General features: G+C 38.5%; 1 pseudogene; it reads left to right on the top strand.

The window, feature by feature from the left end:
• Positions 1 to 1,978: 1,978 nt before the first annotated feature.
• On the top strand, positions 1,979 to 4,687 carry LOC131762436 (mitochondrial inner membrane m-AAA protease component paraplegin pseudogene; annotated as a pseudogene).
• The last annotated feature ends 11,634 nt before the right edge of the window (positions 4,688 to 16,321 follow it).

The following is a 16,321-nucleotide window of genomic DNA, read 5'->3' on the forward strand; positions in this document are numbered from 1 at the left end:
ACAAACTCCTTTAAACAAATTGCTCATTTCAGACACTTCATTAATTAGAAATGTCATGTTTGATCATAAAAACTATGGTTTTGTTACTAAAAAAATTCCCCAAATCCATTCCCCAAATAAGAGCAACTTGAACATATGGATTTTTATATTCACTTTAACAGGTTTGTTGAAAAAAACACTGGAACCACAAACAGTATATTTAACAAACTGGGAACAAAAATGGAAATGGTTAATTCTAAATGGGAGATGTGAAAATCTATGGTATGAGGGAAAAGGATGGAAATAAATGAAAGGATTACAAAATTGTATTTTTCACTGGAAAAATACAATTTAAAGAGAGGATGAAAATATAAACCTAAGGAGGGGTCTAAAAATAGTATAGATAGAGATACCATAAGGTATTGGAAATTTGAGATCAGAAGTCTATGTACCTAAAGTGTGGAGAAATGGAACACTTGTAGACCATTGGTGGGGATGTAAACTGGTACAACCATTATAGAAAACAGTATGCACTCTTTTTCCACTACAAGAAGCTACAACTTGAATTACATTCTACTATAAAACATGCATTTTACTTATTTTCTGAAGTTGTTCATGTTATATCTCTAGGGAAAAAATATTTTAAATGATAAGCCTATGAGATATCAAATTAATGTTACTAAAAAATATTCATGTTTAAAAAATCAACTACAACTAAGCAGAACTGGTAATTTAAAAATTAAGAATATCTTTAAGAGTAGGAAAACTACATACTAGATATTTTAATCTTATTATTTTATACAATCTTATATACAATTTTATTTGATGCTTGCAGCCAGAGAAGAACTTATTTGAACTCCAACTTATTTTTTTAAAATCCCAAAGAAACACTAACACTATTCATTCTTAGACCTTTGGAAATTTGAAATCAATGTTTCATATTATTAATGTTTTCTACTAGAATGTCTAACACTCACCATGGGTAGTTACTGGGTACAGATTATTAATGTATTTATGATAAAGCCATTAGCTGTTTTACTGAAGATTTCATGAATGATATTCTGGGAATTGAGTCTTTCTTAAATGTAAATTTTATAAATTTATTTAAACATTTTTCCCAGTAATTTGGGATTACAAAATGCTTTCTTTTAATGGTAAATTATATTTAAATGTGACTAGCATAGTCGGACATTTTTTTCAACAGGTAAAATATGTATTTTTTTAATTCTAATCAGTCTTTGCAAAAGAACAGTTATAAAAAGGAAGAAGCAGATCATTCCTAGAGTGTTCCAAAAGAAAAACACATCCTGTTCAGCATTTTCCCACTATGTGACAGCTTAAATGAAAAGTGTTAATATTATAACCATCAAATGAGGTAATTATATTTTTAAAAATTAAAACTGCTAGTAATTAGATAATGACCTGATCACAGTTAGTATTTAAAAATCTGTACATATTTTGAAAGTATAATTTGGGATAAAACATGTATACTCTGCAGAAAAATTTACCTTCTCTTTTTACCTCTGAATAAAATGTAATGGCCCAATGCTTTCTTACAGAATTTACAAATGTGGTAAAAACACACATATAACCCTGATAGTTTCATTTTGTTATACAGCAACAGAAGAACTGTCCTTTCCAAATCAATAACCCTGCCTAGGAAAGAACGTCCATGTATCACCAGTTAGCAGCGATGGTTATCTTAATATAGAGACTTTTTTCCTCTTACGACTTGATTTCCCTTTGAATAAATTAAAGTGAGTAGCCCTACAGTAGCTGTCCTCTACATCAAACTGCCACTTCAAAATATTCCCAGGTGATGCAAGTGTAATTTTGTTAAATAGTACTTAAATAACAACTCAATCTAGATATTGGTTTACCTAGGCCCTTGGGTATTCACTCAACCTAAATCTTCAGTAGTGTTTCTAAAACTTGTACAATGTGACACAAATAAGTCCCTAGACAAGAGTCAAAAGCCATGCATCATATGCTAAACAAAATGAGGTAAGGCTTGTTATTCATAAGCCTTGGGATGGATGCAAAAGCAGTAGCTGCTATTAATCAACATCTTACATAGAAATAGGAAGGCTGAACATCTAGTGTTTGGGTCTCTTAGTAAACATGTAACAGGCTTTTATTAATTTAAATCATTTCTACAAGTTTATCAAGTTGTTTTCATTGCACTGTACTTCCATTAAGACAAAATGAAACTAAGAAATAATCTTCAAAAAATGCAAAACCAGTAGGAGTCAATGAAATGAAGTTTGTATTAGTACACTCTACATCTCTATGTATATACAATTTGAAGGTTGTTAATATTGGTATTTACAGAGTGGCTCCAGAATTTCTCTAAGAGGCAAGCTCAGAGACAACGATTTGGTTGGAAAGGTAGTAAGGATTCATTAGAAGAAAATTCATTAGAACAACAAGTATACCACATTTTATGATGTTTTGAGGAGTGCTCTAAGGGAGAAGCCTGATGGAACATAATTTCCATGCAAAATAGCTTCCCCTTCAAAGGTGAAGTGGTTAAAGTCCAAACTTAAAAATAAAAAAGGCGGGCGGTGGGGGTGGGGGGGGTGGGGGAGGGGGAGTGCGCCCTCAGCCAGGGCACCGGGTCCAGGTGGCTGCGCGGCGGGTCGGTGAGGAGACAAAGGTGCTTCACAGGCCTCTGCAGGCCTCGGCTGGTCTCCCCCGCGTTGGAGGCCGAGCCCCCGCAGAGCTGGCAAGTGCGTCAGCTCACCCTGACCCCTGACGGGATCTGCGGATGGTTGCCGACACACAGCACCTGGTCCAGAATCCGGTCAGACTCTACAAACTTTTAGATGGTACTTACCAACTTACCACCTCAAGGATGAAGCAGAAACTAAGGGCACTGCTAAATCCAAGAGGAGGAGCCCTGAAAACGAAGGAGAGTTAGAGGAGGTGCAAGGGGAGGGAGGACCACCTGTACCTTGTCCCCGTCGCTGTGGCGGCGCAGCCGCTGCACTCCTCAGCCCCTGCCGGGCCAACATTCCGGGACCGGTCGACTCTGTCTACGAGGCGCTGGCCACGGGCGAGGCCCCACGGGTCCACCTGGTGCCCGAGAGGATATGGTGGGAGTCGGCCTGCACCCGGAGATGTAGTGTTCGGCGTCCTCGGCTGGCCTGGTGTACTGAATGCAGGTGCAGATATGGACGGTTTAGAAGAGAAACTCTGGAGGCTGAAGGGAAGCTGAATACGGAAGGCAAGGCCCGGACCCCCAGTTTCCTACGGCTTCTTAGGAAATGCCCCTCCACCTTGGGGAAATCAGCGCTGGGCCTGGCTGTGCATTGTTTCCATTCGACTGGAGAGACGGGGAGGGAAGCAGGATTCAGTGTTTTTAATCAGCTTAAAATGCCTCCTTTCATGATTGTGGACAACAAGATGCGGAAACGAGTCAACCTCAAAAGACTTGGTGGGAATGCAGTCAAAGGGTTTGTGATTACCTGAAGAGCCCGGAGTGCTTCCTTCAGCTCGGTGCCAAAGTTCTGAAGGGGGCGCTGCTGTTTGCCCGGGCTGTGGGAAGAGGCCGCTGGCCAAGGTGGTAGTGATGGAGGCCTATGCCTTCCTCGGCGCTGGCCGGTCCGGAGTCTGTGGAGGTCTCGGCCCTGCACATTTTGTGGAGCCTCTTCAAGGAAGCCCACGCCCTCCCCCGGAAGGAGTCGCGTACATTGAGGAGACTGACTCCGTGGGCAAGAAGCGCCCCACCACCAGGTCCGGCTCCTGCAACACGGAGGAGGGGCGGACTCTGAACCAGCTTCTGTGAAAATGGCTGAACCGTGCACCACTGATCACGTCAGAGCCCTGGCGTCCACCAACTGAACTGACATTTTTGACGACGCTCTGCTGAGGCCAGGCCGACTTCACCAGGCCTTTATCGACCTTCCCACCCTGCGGGAAAGGCAGGAGGTTTTCAAGCGGCACCTGAAAAGGCCGGCGCTGACCCGGTCCAGCGGTGTTCACCTGCATTGCTTGTCAGCTGAAGGAAGGGCTCAGCTGTGCGGGTGTCGCCGGGCTCTGTAGCGAAGCCTCGCGAGAACTGCAGGAAGACCGAGCGGCCAACCTCGAGTTTTCCCTCTTGCGCTGCCCAGAAGAGGCAGGATCCTCTCAGAGGATGACAGGAAGGGGGTTGCGTTTCACGAGTCAGGCCATGCTTTGTTTGGCTGGTCGCTGGAGCACACGGAGGCTGTGGTGAAAGGCTCCATCGCGCCACAGACAAATGCCGCACTGGGCTTGGCTCCGGTGCCTGTGAGAGACCATCCCCTCTTCACCATGGAGCCGCTGGTGGAGAGGGTGTGCAAGGCCGTAGGCGGCCGCATGTCCTCGGGGACCATTTCCTTCAACAGGGTCCCTTCCCAGGCACAGGACACCCTGAGGAAGGTCACCCGCACCGCCCACTCCAGGGGGAAGCAGTTTGGTGTGGCACCGAGCATCCAGCCCATCTCCTTCCCCGAGGCACCAGAGGGCTTCACAGTTAACGGTACCCCTTCAGCCACGGCCTCCAGCAGATAATGGACCATGAAGCAAAACTGCTGGTGGCTAAGGCCTACAGGCATACCGAGAAGGTGCTCCAGAACAACCCGGAGAGGCATCAGGTGCTGGCGAACACCCGCCAGAAGAGCAAGTGTTAAGGTGTGAGGACCTTGAAGGTTTTGTTGCCCGCGGCCTCACCGGCCTAAGGAAATAGTGCCTCAGAGGTGGAGCAACACCTGAAGGGGAGAAACGAGATGCTGGCGGGGGGAGCCTGAGAAGGAAGTGCTGGTTTGGCCCACACAGTTGGACTTCCCCGATAGTGCCAGTAAGGATGCGGTGTTTCCACTGGATCCAGTAAGTGAACTTATTTTTTTAAATTAATTAATATATTTATTTATTCTTGGCTGTGTTGGGTCTTAGTTTCTGTGCAAGGGCTTTCTCTACTTGCGGCGAGCTGGGGCCACTCTTCATCGCGGTGCGCGGGCCTCTCACTGTCAAGGCCTCTCTTGCTGCGGAGCACAGGCTCCAGACGCGCAGGCTCAGTAGTTGTGGCACATGGGCTTAGTTGCTCCGCGGCATGTGGGATCTTCCCAGACCAGGGCTCGAATCCGTGTCCCCTGCATCAGCAAGCGGATTCTTAACCACTGCGCCACCAGGGAAGCCCCAGTGAACTTCTTACTTAGCTGCCCCCCAAGTTTCTTTTTACTTGCAGTTTGTACCTTCTTTTTGAGCCTTGGCTGGTCTCTGCCGAAGGGCTTCTGAGATCTGTTAATTGATTTTCCTACCCGTGGTTAGCAAATATTTTTGCAGAGACGAAAAATAAGCAAAATAAAACAGGTCTTTTGAATTAGTTTCTAATGGTCCTTCTTACCCACTTAGGTTTCTCACATGTCTCTCCACAAAACATTTTGAGATGGAGGAAGATGTTCCTCCAGAGAGGAATATTCACACTGGACTGAATTCCTTAGAATGTCCTATTTTCCCTCACATAGGAATCTTCCTGAAAAGAATTCCCTCTGGCTAGAATACTCATTACAACCCATTACTCCATCTCTGACATCTGTTACATAGCTAATAGATTCACACTTAAGGTACCAGTGTCTTTCACAAGCTCACTAGATGGGGTGCCCCTCCTGTTAATGAATGCATGTGCTTCTTTTCACATCTCGCATTACATTGAAACAAGCGTACAACTAGTTCTTCATTGGACTGTGAGCTTCTGGAGGAGAGGTGACATGCATTTAACCCCTTTAATAAAAGGATTGGATCCAGTGAAGTTACAGATAAGAAAGTGGCTTTTTTTGTCCTCCTCCAAACTAGTGCTTTAAAACATTTCTGATACTCCCTTCCTAGTTTGTCTGGAATCTTTTGCTACGAAGTTCAACTGTTGGAATCTTTTGCTGTAAATTTAGGTGGTAAGAACAAGTCTCATTTTTAGATATTGAATCCTTTTGGTATTAAAAAGTCCAGTCCAGTTTAATTTAAAACTTAAATCTCACATACAACACAAAGTTTTCCCCACTTACCAATGTAGCTGTGACCTCACTTGGCTTGGGAACTGGTGATGGGAAGGTAAACATGGTCTTTTTCTCTTTCTTCTCTACTTCTCACCCTTTGCTTCTGGGTCTCATTTCCTCCACTAGTGTATTTTGAGAGAAGATGGGAAGATATCTTCTGTGATTGGTTTTATTATCATCTGAGCACTCTGTGTCAGGCAAATGTGAATTCTTTCATTGGTTGTATTAATTGATACTTCTAAGGCTCCTGTGGGTACCTGCATATGTCATAGTTCCATTCAGTTTCCCACTTTCTGAAAGTACACTCCATAGAGTTACATTGCTGGAATCCTTTTCCCCAACAGGGCACCCTCTTGTATATAGCATGCTGTCAGGATGGTTTGAGCCTGGCCACTTGTGCAGCATTTTCACTAGACCAATGGGGAACTCTACATCTGCCAGATGTTGCTTATGAGGGTGCAGGGTGCTTTTACTGCTTTCTCCTTATCCAGTCCTGTGGACCCAGAAGATATTTAACACCAGATGCTTTGTTCATAAATATCCCCCAGACTATGGAGATGCATGTCAAGCTTGCTCAAAATTTATCTCAATATACTCTGGCCTAGTAGCCCCAGAGGTAGCCTTGTGAGTTTCTGCTGTTTAGAAAGCTTCTAACAGTGGAGTCAGTAGCAGGAAAGCCTTCTGGAGGACTTCTCATTTGTATTGAGATTGTAGCCACAGGAAGAAAGGGACATATCACAGTACTTTGCCTAAGCTGATTACTCACTGCCTCTATCAGTCATTCATTCAAGTTTCTAATCTTTTATATATTATGGACATGGGTGAATTGTGTTTGCTAATTTAGTAAGTCCAACTTGGATGTAACTAGAATCTCTATTTATAATGTGGAAGCTCTTATTTCCTCATTAAAAGGATGTATGTCAGAGACTCAATCAAACTTACTTTCTTAAAAATGGGAAATGTTAACACAGCTATCTGAAAATGAGAAATATGTCTCTTCATTTTAAAATTCTATTTTGAAAAATTGCCAAAGATTTTAATTTATCCCATGGAAATACACTATGCAAAGATTACATTTTTAATGTCCTAGAAAGTTGGGCTTAACACTTATCTGTATAATCAAATACAAATATATACGTTTCCCATTTATTAGCGCCTTATGAGGTAATGTTTTAGAAAGTAGTAAATTTATATATATATACACATATATATACATACATATATATTATTTATAATCTATTTTAATTGCAATTCAAAATCAGTTTAGTTATTAGTGTCAAAATATAGTTTTTAAAAAATAGGTAATATTAGCAAAACCTGAATTATATACACTTAATTTTTTTTTAACATCTTTATTGGAGTATAACTGTTTTACAATGGTGTGTTGGTTTCTGCTTTACAATAGAGTGAATCAGTTATACATATACATATGTTCCCATATCTCTAACCTATTGCGTCTCCCTCCCTCCCACCGTCCCTATCCCGCCCCTCTAGGTGGTCACAAATCACTGAACTGCTCTCCCTGTGCCATGCGGTTGCTTTCCACTAGCTATCCACCCTACGTTTGGTAGTGTATATGTGTCCATGCCACTCTCTCACTTTGTCACAGCTTACCCTTCCCCCTCCCCATATCCTCAAGTCCATTCTCTAGTAGGTCTAGTGTTTTATTCCTGTCCTACCCGTAGGCTCTTCATGAAGTTGTTTTTTTTTTTCTTAGATTCCATATATATGTGTTAGCATATGGTATTTGTTTTTATCCTTCTGACTTACTTCACTCTGTATGACAGACTCCAGATCCATCCACCTCACTACAAATAACTCAGTTTCATTTCTTTTTATGGCTGAGTAATATTCCATTGTATATATGTGCCACATCTTCTTTATCCATTCATCTGTTGATGGACACTTAGGTTGCCTCCATGTCCCGGTTATTGTAAATAGAGCTGCAATGAACATTTTGGTACATGACTCTTTTTGAATTATGGTTTTCTCAGGGTATATGCCCAGTAGCGGGATTGCTGGGTCGTATGGTAGTTCTATTTGTAGTTTTTTAAGGAACCTCCATACTGTTCTCCATAGTGGCTGTATCAGTTTACATTCCCACCAGCAGTGCAAGAGTGTTCCCTTTTCTCCACACCCTCTCCAGCATTTATTGTTTCTAGAGGTTTTTTTTTTTTTTTTGGTACGCAGGCCTCTCATTGTTGTGGCCTCTCCCGTTGCGGAGCACAGGCTCCGGACGCTCAGGCTCCATGGCCATGGCTCACGGGCAGAGCCGCTCCGCGGCACGTGGGATCTTCCCGGACCGGGGCACAAACCCGTGTCCCCTGCATCGGCAGGCGGACTCTCAACCACTGCGCCACCAGGGAAGCCCTGTTTCTAGAGTTTTTGATGATGGCCAATCTGACCGGTGTGAGATGATATCTCATTCTAGTTTTGATTTGCATTTCTCTAATGATTAATGATGTTGAGCATTCTTTCCTGTGTTTGTTGGCAATCTGTATATCTTCTTTGGAGAAATGTCTATTTAGATCTTCTGCCCATTTTTGGATTGGGTTGTTTGTTTTTTTGTTATTGAGCTGCATGAGTTGCTTATAAATTTGGGGGATTAATCCTTTGTCAGTTGCTTCATTTGCAACTATTTTCTCCCATTCTGAGAGTTGTCTTTTGGTCTTGTTTATGGTATCCTTTGCTGTGCAAAAGCTTTTAAGTTTCATTAGGTCCCATTTGTTTATTTTTGTTTTTATTTCCATTTCTCTAGGAGGTGGGTCAAAAAGGATCTTGCTGTGATTTATACAATTGACTTCATAGATTAGAGTGTTTAAGATAATAAAGTTCAGACATACTAATAATGAAATCTAATCTCTCAGTACATGGGCTTGGTCACTATTCTGTCTGCTCCTAGACTTCTACACAGAAAGCTTTAAATGAAGATTCTGTTGAGGGTGGAAATTGTAAAATGAAATTTTAATATATATTTGTAATGGTCAGTATATCCTGGCTTATAAAAAATATAGTACAGAATTTAATATAATATCTAAGAAAGGAAAGAGATCAAACAAACAACCAAATCTAAATAGTGTATTAGCACTCTTCTCAGTTTTCAAAGTAACTAAAAATAGCAATAGTTTTTTAAAAAGAAGAAAAATCATATCCGTAATTATAAACGTGACAGTCACTTCTCAACAAGCTCCATGATTCATCATGTTTAAGTACATAAATTTGAGAATTTACATAGTCAAAAATTAGTGATTTAGCTGATTAAAGTAAAAGATCAGTTTAAGAAAACAAAAAGCAAATTCTAATTGAAATTCTTTTCAGAACTTCTACATAGTTTGTTCAATAAATATTTGCTATAGGTTTGATGAATGAATTAAAGAATGAATGGATAAAGCAAATCAAACAAAAAAAATCTGAGAATTCTTTGCTTGTCTTAGAGAAATGTACACAGACCAACCACATCTGTATAAGTTATTGGGTTTTTTTTACATTTTCTATGACAATTAAAAACTAAGTCATGATTAAATATGGTGAGGTAGCCAGGAATTGAAAATGTACATAGTAAATTCTAAAATCGAATGACTTCAAGTCACAAATATGGGTTGTATATAAAAATAAATGGAAACAACTGGTCTGCTCTTTGGAAATACCACATTCACAACCTCTTATGTTCAATTTTCTCTGGAAAGTTTTAATATGGACTTCTGATTAGCCAATATGAAAAAAAGCATGTGTATTAATTTTATTACAATGAAAAACATTAGGAATATAGTATAGCTTTGAACTTTAAAATATTTCATAATGCTGTACTCTGATTTTAAAAATAGTTTAAAAAATACTTAAAATGCAAAAATTTTTATTTGGTTTTTATTATGTAGTTGTATTTTTTTACCTTTGTTCCTATCAAATATATTATTCCATATATCAGCTCTCTTTTATCATGTTGATAGAGACCATTAGCAACTGTCTGCATATATTTCTTTCCAAGTTTGTCCACACCTACAAATGAAACTAAACTTTAAAAAAAGAACAGAAAAGTGATTCCATGGCTGTTACTAATTTTTCATAAGCGTAGTTGTCTAATTTTTTTTTTTTTTTTTTTTTTTTTTGCGGTACGCGGGTCTCTCACTGTTGTGGCCTCTCCCGTTACGGAGCACAGGCTCCACAGCCATGGCTCACAGGCCCAGCTGCTCTGCAGCATGTGGGATCTTCCCGGACCGGGGCACGAACCTGCGTCCCCTGCAGGTGGACTCTCAACCACTGCGCCACCAGGGAAGCCCGTAGTTGTCTAATTTTTAATGGAATTGTGTTGATCAGTTAAAACATCATTCCTATTTTAAAAAATCATAACATTTGCTACATTTACTCAACATGGAGTAGGTCCAACTTATTTTATGACATGTGTTTAAAGGTTTGTTTTCATCATCAACTTTGTCAAAAAAGTTACTGTAATTTAAATTAAAACATATTTCTTCTTACAACTTTTAATAGATTATATAGGAGTAAAAAAAGGTTATACTCATATTAAGAAATTATCAGTAAAGGAAGTGATTTTAAATCAATAATGTATATATTTCTAAATATCTAAGGATCTGAGGTAACAAAGTCTCACATGATTAACTTTATCATTTCTATCATAAATCTTGAGATATATATATATGTATATATAGCTGCTGGCTTCTTGCCACTTCACAAAATACTTCTGAAAAGCTTATCATTAGTGAGTAGAATTTCTGGAAACTGAAGAATATGATGTTGAGATTATATTGTTACGGTCTGAAAGTTATCCTAAATATACTTTTGCAGACACAAACTATTATTATATATATAAAGCATAAACACACATAAATACACATACACACACATATGTCATAAAAGTCAAATAATGACTTAGGTGGCAGGCAGAAAGAAACAGTTCCTAAGAATATGTACACAACAAAAAAGATAACTTAAACCTTAGACAATTTACTACGGAGAATTAGTCACTGAATTCTCTGATGCTTTTTTATCAATTGGAAAAGTAAGGAAAACTACATTACCTAACATTTATTTTTAAAGTGATGCTGAATACTTCCTAAAAATTCTGCATACACATTTGATACTCAAAACACCTTAATAGTTTAGAAGTTCACATCTTTAATTTTGTTACATTACACACACGATTTTTGTTTTAAATGAAAAACAAAATCCATTAACTCTTTAAACTACTTGGGTCTACCATCTAGCTTATCATTCAAAATATTACTTTATATTAACATTAAATCTCATGAAAAAGAGGGTAGTTTTTCACTGTGTTAAAATATGCATTAAGACTGACTGGTAAGGTAAGATGAGAACATGGTATATTCTTCCTTTTATTGTGAATGCTTAGGAATATTATGAATAATTAGGAGTGTGAAGAAATATTTTAATTAAAAATTTACCACTCAACTTCCCATAACAAAATTAAAACGTTTCTCAGTTATTTTTTAACATCCTGCACTTTCAAAACTCATCCGAACAATTTTATTTTTATCCATGTGATTTTTGGTATGTTCTCTGCTGATAGCACCAAATTTTTGCAACTGTCCATTCCATTGCTATTTCTGGAAGCAAACTCTAGTTTGGTTTCTACTCTTAATCCAGGGTGTTAGAAGAGTTAAAATAGAAATACCATTGAAAAAAAAGGTGACACCAGTGTATTGAACACACACTAGTAGCTCAATTTTAAAACAAGTTTAGGGGATCTTTATTGGATCCCTACTCTTTCCTCTAATAAAAATATGAATTTTTGATATGCTGATGCTGTTTGGTTGGTTACTCCCCCCTCCTTTATATGCATATAAAAAGCTTATATTTATATATATATATATGAGCTTTCTATCTCAAACTAATAGGAATTTATTCCTTTTCCTATAGAAATTAGTTTTCTTTCCTCCCTCCCTCCCTCCCTCCCTTCCTCCCTTCCTTCCTTCCTTCCTCTTTCTCTCTCTCTCTCTCTCTCTCTCTCTCTCTCTCTCTCTCCCTCTCTCTCTCTCCCCCCACTCCCTCTCCCCACCTTTCTCTCTACCTTCCTTCCTCCCTCCCTCCCTCTCTTTCTTTCTTTTGCTCTGGTTCCATCCTTGTTGATAAATTATATTAATTTCATAAACATATTCACTGAAACATGTCTTCTTGAAAGGCAGCATGGCATAAAAGGCTTTCGATTAACAAGATTAGGATTAGACAGTTTACTCTCTCACTAGTCAGGTACCTCCCTTTCAGTGTATATTCTCTGAGTCTCAGTTTTCTAATCTTTAAATAATAAATAATATCTATGTTATAATTTCATTGGGAGAATTAAAAGTATTCTATGTAAAGTACTTATATATAGATAGCTGTTAAAATATTAGTTTAAAAATTATCCCAAAATTATGTAAGATGAAAAGTAATTTAGAAAATACTTTCCTCTGTATGGGGAATACAGCTAGCTGAGGATAAAATCTGAAGCCATATATAAGCTTTACACATTGAGCAAAACCAGTACAAAATATTGTACTCAATATATCTCTCAACTGTCTTATTTTATCAATATAACATTTTAGTTTCTCTTCTTCTATCATAGCCCTTGTTTATGGAGTCTCCAAGCGTATCAAATTCTATGTCTCTAAGACCACTCTTATTTCAAAGTATACCTATACTTGCTTATTGTACCTAACTTGAAGGAGATATATCTATCTTCAAGTTAGACATTATTAAGAAAAAATTATTCAAACTTATTTTAAAAACCACAGGGAATTCCTGACCTCTTGAAATATATGAACCAGTGGTTTATGGTATTGATTATTTTAGTAAAAGTAAAGGAGAATAAACATTTTTCAGTTAGCATAGTACATCAAAGTTGAATTCAGTCAAATAATTCAGCCTCTAGTATTTCCATCCTGAAAGAATTATTGAAGTCTTTGATCTCAAACATTCATGTCCAACTCTGATCAAATCAATTTATTTTTTCTTCCTTTCTTCTTCTTTTTTATTAATCCTGAGGGATATACATAGCCCTTGTTCAGTGTTGATCTGAAGGCATTAGATAGTTCTGACAAGTGAGCATTTAGAAATCTGTTAAAGCCTTACTATGATCTTAAGGGGCAATACAACAAAAAAGTGTAAGTTTCTATGTATGTTGCTATGACATATATAATATATTTTTTCTAATCAGAATAGGCTATTAGCTCCCTATATCTACTGGGGTGGGGTGCAGAAAGGAGACAGTGATCATCTAGATCCCACTCCAATCCATATTTATTCTTTATTCCTTATTTACTTTACTTTAGACTGTGTGTGGCAGGGGTAGGTGGATGGGGGAGAAGATTGAATTTTTTGGCAACCAAAATATCTCTCTCATCATAAAACCCCTAGTCTAGAAGCTGTACCACAATGAGCCTTGTGCCCGGAGAGAAATTCTGGACATTAGCAATGTTTAGCCGTCAACACCTAGTCCAGTACTGTTTATTTTCAATTTTATTGTGACATAAAAAGGCATCCTTCACCATGTCAGAATTAAAGTTTGTCTTTTTTCTTATCTAATTTGCTGAGGCTGAATCATTTGCTATTAAATTTGTCAAAATTAGTTCTGGGCTTCCCTGGTGGCGCAGTGGTTGGGGGTCAGCCTGCCGATTCAGGGGACGCGGGTTCATGCCCTGGTCCGGGAGGATCCCGCCTGCTGCGGAGCGGCTGGGCGTGGCCGCTGGGCCTGCGCGTCCGAAGCCTGTGCTCCGCGAAGGGAGGGGCCGCGGTGGTAGTAGGCCCGCGTACCAAGAAATTAGTTCTCAGCTACTTTTTCATTTTTGCAGAGACAAATGTGCAGTACCCCATATCTGCTGCCCTTTCCTCTTTAGCTGATGCTGATGTATTTGCTGAAAAGATGAGAAAGGGGGACATAATTAAAACGACAACTTGAGAATGGTCAATTTCCCTTTTTCTGTAATTATTCCTAAAGAAAAGAAATAATTTCTATAGGAAAAGGAATAAATTCCTATTAGTTTCAGATAGAAAGCTCATGTATATATAAAGGAGGGAGGAGTAACCAACCAAACAGGCAAACAGCATCAGCATATCAAAATTCATAGGTTTATTAGAGGAAACAGTAGGGATCCAATAAAGACCCCCTTTCTAAAGGAAGGAAAGGAGGAAAGGGAAGGGAAAGGAAGAGAAGGGAGAGAGAGGGAGGGAGGGAAGGAAAGAAGTGCCAGGTTTTAACATTTAAGTACCACAAGCTTTCTTAAGCAGTCATTGAAATAGGGCAGCCTTAACAAAGAGAGAAATAATGGTAATTACAAATCATTTCTAATTGTTAAAAATATTTCAGGGACTAACTAGGAACTGTGTAAAAACTTGCTAGAGATTCGTGACTGTGAGACTCTGGAATATAGACTTGGTTGCTTGATTAACAAATAAAGAGCCACAAAGCTATCAGGTTCTTCCTTCTAATCAAACTGATGAAATTTAGGCAATATTAACAAATATGATTTTTGATATTGGGTAATTTTAAGGACCTAATTGTGTCTCCTCAAAATTCATATTTTGAACTCCTGACCCTCATTACCTCAGAATATGACCACATTTGCATATAGAATTTTCAAAGAGGTAATTAAAGTTATATAAGTTCATTAGAATGGACCCTAATTCAATATGCCTGATGTTCTTAAAAGAAGAGGAGATTAAGACACAAACACACACAGAGGATAAACTGTGTGAAGACATAGGGAGAAGGCAGCCATCTAAAAGCCAAGGAGAGAGGCCTCAAAAGAAACCATCCACGCCGTCTTCTTGATCTTGGCCTTCTACCTCTGGAACTGTAAGAAAATAAATTTCTGTTGTTTAAGCCATCCAGTTCATGGTACTTTATTACAGCAGCCGTAGCAAATTAATACAGTAGTGAAATGTTTCAACATTTGGAAGATCTACAAATCTCAGTGATGTAATATTTTCCAATAAAATTCAATAACAGTGTAAGATAGGGCCATAGATTTTAATATAACAGAATATGAAATATTTATTGATATTGTTTCAGTTTAGTTTCGTTACCAGCATGCAACTAAACTTTAGCTGGGTTGCCACTAACATTTTAGAAACTATTTGTGGAATTTTTATGTGGAATCAAGAAAAGAATATCTACCCTTACTGAAAAGATTAAAATATCCTTTTTTAACTATGCATCTGTGTGAGGCCAGGTTTTCTTCATACATTTCAGCAAATAAAAAATATCACAGCAGACTGCCTTTTACAAATTGTTTTGAAAATATTCATTTTGTAGCAAATATTGGGCTGGCCAAAAAGTTCGTTCGTATTTCTCAGTGAGATGGCTCTAGTAGTGCTTAGTTGTCTTTGATTTCATTCGAAACAGTTTTGTTAGATTGTATTGTGACAGCTGTCATATCAGTGTGCATTTAAAAAAAGACATCAAAATTGGTGAGTTTTTTGGTAGCCATTTTAATATTGAAGATGGAAGGAAAAAAAGCAACGCTTTTAGCATATTATGATTTATTATTTCAAGAAAGGTAAAAATGCAACTGAAATGCAAAAAAAGACTTGTGTAGTGTATGAAGAAGGTGATGTGACTGATTGAATGTGTCAAAAGTGGTTTGAGAAGTTTTGTGCTGGAGATTTCTCCCTGGATGATGCTCCACTATTGGGTAAACTAGTTGAAGCTGATAGCTATCAAATCAAAACAATAATTGAGAACAGTCAACGACCCGTCCTACCATGTGGGAGGCAGCTGAAATACTCAAAATATCCAAATCAAGCATTGAAAATCATTTGCACCAGCTTGGTTATGTTCATCACTTTGATGTTTGGGTTCCACGTAAGTTTAGAGAAAAAAAAACTTCTTCACCGTATTTCTGCCTGCGATTCTCTACTTAAATGTAATGAAAACGTTCCATTTTTAAAACAGTTGTGATGGGTGATGAAGAGCAGATACTGTACAATAATGTGGAACGAAAGAGACTGTGGGGGAAGTGAAATGAACCACCACCCAACCACACCAAAGGCCGGGACTCATCCAAAGAAAGTGATGTTGTGTGTATGGTGGGATTGGAAGGGAGCCCTCTATTATGAGCTCCTTCCGGAAAACCAAACGATTAATTCCAACAAGTGCTGCTCCCAATTAGACCAACTGAAAGCAGCACTCGATGAAAAGTGTCCAGAATTAGTCGATAAAAAACACTTAATCTTCCATCAGATTACCACAAGACCACATGGTTTTTTTTTGTTTTTTTTTAAACATCTTTATTGGAGTATAATTGCTTTACAATGGTGTGTTAGTTTCTGCTTTACAACAAAGTGAATCAGTTATACATATACATATGTTCCCATAT

Source organism: Kogia breviceps, chromosome 9, assembly GCF_026419965.1.
Source record: "Kogia breviceps isolate mKogBre1 chromosome 9, mKogBre1 haplotype 1, whole genome shotgun sequence".
NCBI classification, from domain to species: domain Eukaryota; kingdom Metazoa; phylum Chordata; class Mammalia; order Artiodactyla; family Physeteridae; genus Kogia; species Kogia breviceps.